At 41.0% G+C, this 7,914-nt stretch overlaps 1 non-coding gene across 1 annotated transcript; it reads right to left on the bottom strand.

Annotated features, from left to right (window-relative positions):
* Positions 1–6,865: 6,865 nt before the first annotated feature.
* On the bottom strand, positions 6,866–6,969 carry LOC148571952 (small nucleolar RNA R71). Its single transcript, XR_015880267.1, has one exon. It is a non-coding gene; the product is annotated as a small nucleolar RNA R71 (small nucleolar RNA).
* Between the last annotated feature and the right edge of the window lie 945 nt (positions 6,970–7,914).

Raw genomic sequence — 7,914 nt, 5'->3', positions numbered from 1 at the left:
CTAGATTCTACTAAAAACATACTAAAAACAATGCCAAAAAGCGTATAAATTATCCGCTCATCACAACACCAAACTTAAATTGTTGCTTGTCCCCAAGCAACTGATAATCAAATAGGATAAAAAGAAGAGAATATACTATAAATTCCAAACTATCAATGAAACATAGCTCCAATTGAATGAGCGGGACTTGTAGCTTTTTGCCTCTTGAATAGTTTTGGCATCTCACTTTATCCATTGAAGTTCAGAATGATTGGCATCTTTAGGAACTCAGAGTTCAGATAGTGTTATTGATTCTCCTAGTTCAGTATGATGATTCTTGAATACAGCTATTTTATGAGTCTTGGCCGTGGCCCTAAGCACTTTGTTTTCCAGTATTACCACCGGATACATAAATGCCACAGACACATAATTGGGTGAACCTTTTCAGATTGTGACTCAGCTTTGCTAAAGTCCCCAATTAGAGGTGTCCAGAGTTCTTAAGCACACTCTTTTTTTGCTTTGGACCTTGACTTTAACCGCTCAGTCTCAAGTTTTCACTTGACACCTTCACGCCACAAGCACATGGTTAGGGACAGCTTGGTTTAGCCGCTTAGGCCAGGATTTTATTCCTTTAGGCCCTCCTATCCACTGATGCTCAAAGCCTTGGGATCCTTTTTATTACCCTTGCCTTTTGGTTTTAAGGGTTACTAGCTTTTTGCTCTTGCCTCTTGGTTTTAAGAGCTTTTGGCTTTTTCTGCTTGCTTTTGCTCTTTTTTTTTCGCCTTTTTTTTTCTACAAGCTTTGTTTATTGCTGCTTTTTCTTGCTTCAAGAATCATTTTTTATGATTTTTCAGATTATCAGATAACATGTCTCCTTGTCATCATTCTTTCAAGAGCCAACATATTTAACATTCTTAAACAATAACTTCAAAAGACATATGCACTGTTCAAGCATTCATTCAGAAAACAAGAAGCATTGTCACCACATCAATATAATTAAACTAAGTTCAAGGATAAATTTGAAACTCATGTACTTCTTGTTCTTTTGAATTAAAACATTTTTCATTTAAGAGAGGTGATGGATTCATAGGACATTCATAACTTTAAGACATAGTTACTAACTACTAATGATCATGTAATAAGACACAAACTTAGATAAGCACTTAACATAGAAAACGAAAAACAGAGAATGTAAGAACAAGGAATGAGTCCACCTTAGTGATGGTGGCATTTCCTTCTTGAGGAACCAATGATGTCCTTGAGCTCTTCTATGTCTCTTCCTTGTCTTTGTTGCTCCTCCCTCATTGCTTTTTGATCTTCTCTAATTTCATGAAGGATGATGGAGTGCTCTTGATGTTCCACCCTTAATTGTCCCATGTTGGAACTTAATTCTCCTAGGGATGTGTTGATTTTCTCCCAATAGTTTTGTGGAGGAAAATGCATTTGAGGCATCTCCGGGATCTCATGGTGATGAGCTTCATGCGTCTCTTGAGATCCATGAATGGGCTCTCTTGCTTGCTCCATCCTTTTCTTAGTGATGGGCTTCTCTTCCTCAATGGGTATGTCTCCTTCTATGAAAGCTCCAGCTGAGTAACATAGATGGCAAATAAGATGAGGAAAAGCTAGCCTTGCCCCAGGGGAGGGCTTTTCGGCTATTTTGTAGAGTTCAAGAGAGATGACTTCATGAACTTCTACTTCCTCTCCAATCATGATGCTATGAATCATGATGGCCCGATCCACAGTAACTTCAGATCGGTTGCTAGTGGGGATGATGGAGCGTTGGATGAATTCCAACCATCCTCTAGCTACAGGCTTGAGGTCCAGTCTTCTTAATTGAATCGGCTTACCTTTGGAGTCAATCTTCCATTGAGCTCCTTCCACACATATGTCCATGAGGACTTGGTCCAACCTTTGATTAAAGTTGACCCTTCTAGTGTAGGGGCGTGCATCTCCTTGCATCATAGGCAAGTTGAACACCAACCTCACATTTTCCGGACTAAAATCTAAGTATTTCCCCCGAACCATGGTGAGATAATTCTTTGGATTCGGGTTCTTACTTTGATCATGGTTTCTAGTGATCCATGCATTGGCATAGAACTCTTGAACCATTAGGATGCCGACTTGTTAGATGGGGTTTGTTAGAACTTCCCAACCTCTTCTTTGGATTTCATGTCGGATCTCCGGATACTCATTTCTCTTGAGTTTGAAAGGGACCTCAGGGATCACCTTCTTCTTGGCCACAACATCATAGAAGTAGTCTTGATGGGATTTGGAGATGAACCTTTCCATCTCCCATGACTCGGAGGTGGAAGCTTTTGTCTTCCCTTTCCCTTTTCTAGAGGATTCTCCGGTCTTAGGTGCCATCAATGGTAATGGAAAAGCAAAAAGCTTATGCTTTTACCACACCAAACTTAGAATATTACTCGCCCTCGAGCAAGAGAAGAAAGAATAGATGAAGAAGAAGAAGAAAATATGGAGGAGAGGGGGGAGGGGTGTATTCGGCCAAGAAGGGGAAGAGAGGGTTGTGTTGTGTGAAAATGAAGAAGAATGGAGGGCTTTATATAGGGAAGGGAGTGGGGGTAAGGTTCGGCCATAAGGGTGGGTTTGGGTGGGAAATTGATTTTAAATTTTGAAGGTAGGTGGAGTTTATAAAGTAGGTTTATGGGGAAGAGTGGATGGATGTGAGTGGTGAAGTAGTGATAGGGAAGAGAGATTGAGGTGATTGGTGAAGAGTTTTGGGGAAGAGTGTTTATGGGATTGTGTGAAAGAGGGGTGAGAAGAAGTGAGTGGAGGTAGGTGGGGATCCTGTGGGGTCCACAGATCCTGAGGTGATCCTGTGGGTCCACAGATCCTGAGGTGTTCAAGAATTTACAACCTTGCACCAAATTGGGCATGCAAAATGCCCTTGCACACAACTCTGGGCGTTCAGCGCCAGATTGGTGCTTGTTTTGGGCGTTGAACGCCCATTTGTTGCCCATTTCTGGCGTTGAACGCTAGAACCATGCTTGTTCTGGGCGTTCAGCGCCAGCTCTTCTCCAGGGTGCAATTCTGGCGTTCAAACGCCCAGATGCTGACCATTTTGGGCGTTCAGCACCAGAACCATGCTCTGTTCTGGCGTTGAACGCCAGCTAGATGCTTCTTACTGGCGTTTAAATGCCAGTAAGGTCTTCCTCCAGGGTGTGATTTTTCTTCTGCTGTTTTTGATTCTGTTTTCAACTTTTATATTTATTTTGTGACTCCACATGATCATGAACCTAATAAAACATAAAAAACAATGAAAATAAAAATTAGATAAATAAAAATTGGGTTGCCTCCCAACAAGCGCTTCTTTAATGTCAATAGCTTGACAGTGGGCTCTCATGGAGCCTCACAGATGTTCAGACCATTGTTGAGACTTCCCAACACTAAACTTAGAGTTTGGATATGGGAGTTCAACACCAAACTTAGAGTTTGGTTGTGGCCTCCCAACACCAAACTTAGAGTTTAACTGTGGGGGCTCTGGTTGACTCTGTTTTGAGAGAAGCTTTTTATGCTTCCTCTCCATGTTTACAGAAGGATGACCTCGAGTTTGAAACACAAGGGAGTCCTCATTCAATTGAAGGACTAGTTCACCTCTGTCAATGATGCCAAGGCATCATAGGCTAGTTTCACTAGCATTTTTCTGTTAGTTTTAGTTGTTTTATGCATTTTCTTGAGCTTAAAGTAACCAAAAATGGTTAAATGAAGAACAAAGTAATGAACCATCCAAACAATATGATTTTGATACAAATTCCATGAGTTTTAGTTATATTACTTAAATGCTATGAATGAAAGATTTCTCATGAAATTTTGCAAGACTTTGATGCAATTGTTTGGATGATTTCAGGGAAGAAGAGGCTAAGCAAGGAAGCAACAAAATCAATAAAGGAAGCTTGAATATCACATGTGGAGTTTAAGTTCCAGTTTAAGCCTAAACTGGAGCTTAAACGCCAAAATCATGAAGGATAAGAAATGCTGGGATTGAAGTTTAACCTCCAGTTTGACCTCAAACTGGAGGTTAAACGCCAGAATGAAAAGCCTCACTTAAGGAGCATTCCACGTTTAACCTCCAGTTTGACCTCAAACTGGAGGTTAAACGCCAGAATGAGTATGCCACCCAGGGAGGAGTTCCACGTTTAACCTCCAGTTTGACCTCAAACTGGAGGTTAAACGCCAGAACCAGGAAGAGTACCAGGGGCCATTCCACGTTTAAGCTCCAGTTTGACTCAAACTGGAGCTTAAACGTGTTCGATAGTTTTCTCACTCCAGGGTTGCTCTCTCCATCTCCACGTTTAACCTCCAGTTTGACCCCAAACTGGAGGTTAAACGTGTTCGACACCTCCAGGGCCACCATTCCAAGCTTCCACGTTTAACCTCCAGTTTGACCTCAAACTGGAGGTTAAACGTGTTCGACCTCCAGTATGCCTACACCCCTTTCCACGTTTAACCTCCAGTTTGACCTCAAACTGGAGGTTAAACGTGTTCGACCTCCAGGATGCCTCATTCCTTTTCCACGTTTAACCTCCAGTTTAACCTTAAACTGGAGGTTAAACGTGTTCGACTACATTACTCTCCAGGGCTACCATTCTTCCATTTCCACGTTTAAGCTTCAGTTTAACCTTAAACTGAAGCTTAAACGTGCTTCTACAAATGGCCTCACTGGAAGTGTCTGGCGTTTAAGCTGCAGTTTAAGCTTAAACTACAACTTAAACGCCACTCTTGAAAAAGGTTTCTGGGCCAAAAATATTGTGATTTAAGTTAGTCTTTGAGCACAATTATTAACTTAAGCTACTTTGGTATGAAACCCAATTGAATATCATGGTTTATGGGATTGGGCCTGAAGGATTGATGAGTTTGAAATCTCAATTTATTGAGTCATGTGTCATTATTTGATTATCACTAAGTTGGCTCAATAAATGTTACAGGACTTGGATCAACAACCTCATCAAGATTATGGATCATAAACCCAAGGCAAAAGGAAAGCAAGGAGAGGCCTCAAAGCCCAAGAAGCACAACTGAAGCTCAATATAGAAAGTGTATAAATAGGATAGAAGTTAAGTTAGAGAGGACTTTTACTTTCACTTTTAGCTAGTTTCCTTTTCTTTGTAATTGAATTCAGAGCTATGATTCACTAAACCCCCTTCATTGGGTTAGGGAGCTCTATTGTAATTCAATGAATCAATAATAGTTTATCTTCTTCTTCAACCTTTTCTCTTGAATTTTGTTAGAAAGCTTCTCGATCTAATTCCATTGAGTAGTTGTCTTGGGAAAGAGACTACTCATACTTGGAATCCTTCGGAGCCTTGGGAAAGGAATGGAGGATTCATGCTAGAGAAGCTTTCTCACAGTGGATTGGATTGGGGTTTGGATGGATATTGTGACATGTAATCCTACCAAATTGTGGTTCATGAAATTGTGTGGTATAATCAGTGATCAAGCATCATCTCTTCTTATGAACATTTAAACCAAGGGATTGGGAATTTGTTTGTTTTTAGAGAGCATTGGTGAGCCAAGGAATTGGGATCCAATCATATAAGATTGCCAAGCAAAATTCAATGAATGCATTGGTTGAGGAAGAGATTTACATGTTTTGATTCGGAGATTTCAATATCTCCTAAACCCAATGAATTCCCCATTTCTGATTTCCACTTTCTCTTTACATTCTGCAATTCAATTCTTGCAATCATCCCCATTCCCTTTTAATTTCAGCAATTTACATTCTGCTCTTTAATTCATGCAATTTAAGATTCAGCCATTTAATTTTCTTGTCATTTACTTTTCCCGCCAATTTTACATTCCGCAATTATCATCTCAAATCTTGATTCCGCTCAACTAGAACACACTTCTAATCCGAATTGCTCACTCAACCAATCCTTGTGGGATTCGACCTCACTCTATTGTGAGTTTTTACTTGACGACGATAACCGGTGCACTTGCCGGAAGGAATTTTGCCGATCGTGCAATTTCCTAAATCGTAGCATAACACATTTATGCGCATCAAGTTTATGGCGCCGTTGCCGGGGATTGGTTTTCGATTGACAATTCTCAAATTGGAAGCTAACTAGATTGAGCAATTTTCTCTTGCTTTGTTAATTCTGTTCTAGATACTTGTTGAATTTTAATTTCTGCACTTGGTTACATGCTTCCCTTCTTTATGCCTTTAAATCCATGCAACTAACTCACTGACTCACTAACTGTTTGATTTAATAACTCAATTGATCTAACCATACTCTTCCATTAACCAAGAGTATTTTACTTGTTTGTGTTTGAGCTGTGTTCTTGTATGACAGGTAGGAGAGGAGGGACATCAACTCCTCCATATACCGAACCGGAAAGGACCCTTCATAGACTTAGAAGGGAAGCAAGAGGGAAGAGAGTAGTGGGAGAAGAGGAATCTGAAGGAGAATCTGAGGACAATTTTGAGGAAGCTCTAGATCTCAACATGGATAGAGAAGTTCACAACCATGAGAGAGCTGATGGAAACAATGCCATTCCTGAGAGGAGGGTTCTTAGTTCATACATAAACCCAACCTCTGGGAATTGTGGTAGTAGCATCCAGAAACCACCCATTCAGGCCAACAATTTTGAGCTCAAGCCACAGCTAATATCATTGGTAGAAAATCATTGTTCCTTTGGAGGAAGTGCTAACGAAGACCCAAACCAACATCTCACAAAATTCCTGAGAATTTGTGACACTGTGAAGTCCAATGGAGTCCAGGAAGATGCCTATAAACTGCTCTTGTTCCCATTTTCACTTAGGGACAAGGCAGCTAAGTGGCTGGAATCATTCCCAAGGGGGAGTCTAACCACATGGGATGAGGTGGAAGGCAAGTTTCTGGCACGTTTCTACCCTCCACAAAAGGTCAATAGGCTTCGATCTGAGGTCCAGACTTTTAGACAACAAGATGGTGAAACTCTCTACGAGGCATGGGAGAGATTCAAGGACTTGACAAGGAAATGCCCACCAAACATGTTCCATGATTGGGTGCAATTGCACATCTTCTATGATGGGCTCTCTTATGAATCAAGGAAGGCTGTAGACCATTCATCAGGAGGTTCATTGAACAGGAAAAAGACCGTGGAAGAAGCCATTGAAGTGATCGAGACAGTGGCTGAGAATGAGTACTACTATGCATCAGAAAGGCACAACACTAAGGGAGTCATGGAGCTGAACCATGTTGATACAATTCTAGCCCAAAACAAGGTGTTTGCCAAGCAACTAGCAGAGCTTACCAGGCAATTAGAAACAAAGCAAGTGGCTGCAATACACACACAAGATCAAGAGGAAGTAGGCATTGAAGGAGGTGATTGGGATGAGGTTAACTATGTGGGAAACCAACAAAGGCAATCATATGATCCACACTCCAACACTTACAACTCAGGCTGGAGAAACCACCCAAACTTTGGGTGGGGAAACCAACAAACCCAACCACAAAACCACAAACCTTACAACCACAACCAACAAAACAATTCCACATACCAAAACTCCAACCAAAGATCATACCAAGCCACACAACACACTTACCCCCAATCATCATATCATGGCCAAAATAATCAACATACCCAACCTAATCCGAACCAACAATTTCAAGATCAATTAAACCGGATGGAAGGAATGCTTGCAACCATGAGCCAAGACATAATTGAATTGAAGGCTTTTAAGGAAGAAGTAAATTCTAACTTGCAAAACCAAGGAGCTGCCATCCAGAAGCTAGAAAATCAAATTTTGTATTTGACTAAGCAAGCCCCTGGGACAAGCAGTTCTCATGCTGCCAAGGCTATTGCAAGGGAGGAATGTAAGGCCATAACCCTCAGAAGTGGAAAGAATCTAAAGGAGATTTCAAGGGAAACCACAGAGGATGAAGCAAAGGAAAATGTGAAAGACAAAGAACAAGGACAATCTGTTACACCGTTTGC

The sequence above is a fragment of the Arachis ipaensis genome, chromosome B3 (assembly GCF_059453495.1).
Source record: "Arachis ipaensis isolate K30076 ecotype BB chromosome B3, ASM5945349v1, whole genome shotgun sequence".
Lineage (NCBI taxonomy): Eukaryota > Viridiplantae > Streptophyta > Magnoliopsida > Fabales > Fabaceae > Arachis > Arachis ipaensis.
Note: the sequence above shows the minus strand (reverse complement) of the source record. Positions and strands in the feature narration are given on the sequence as shown.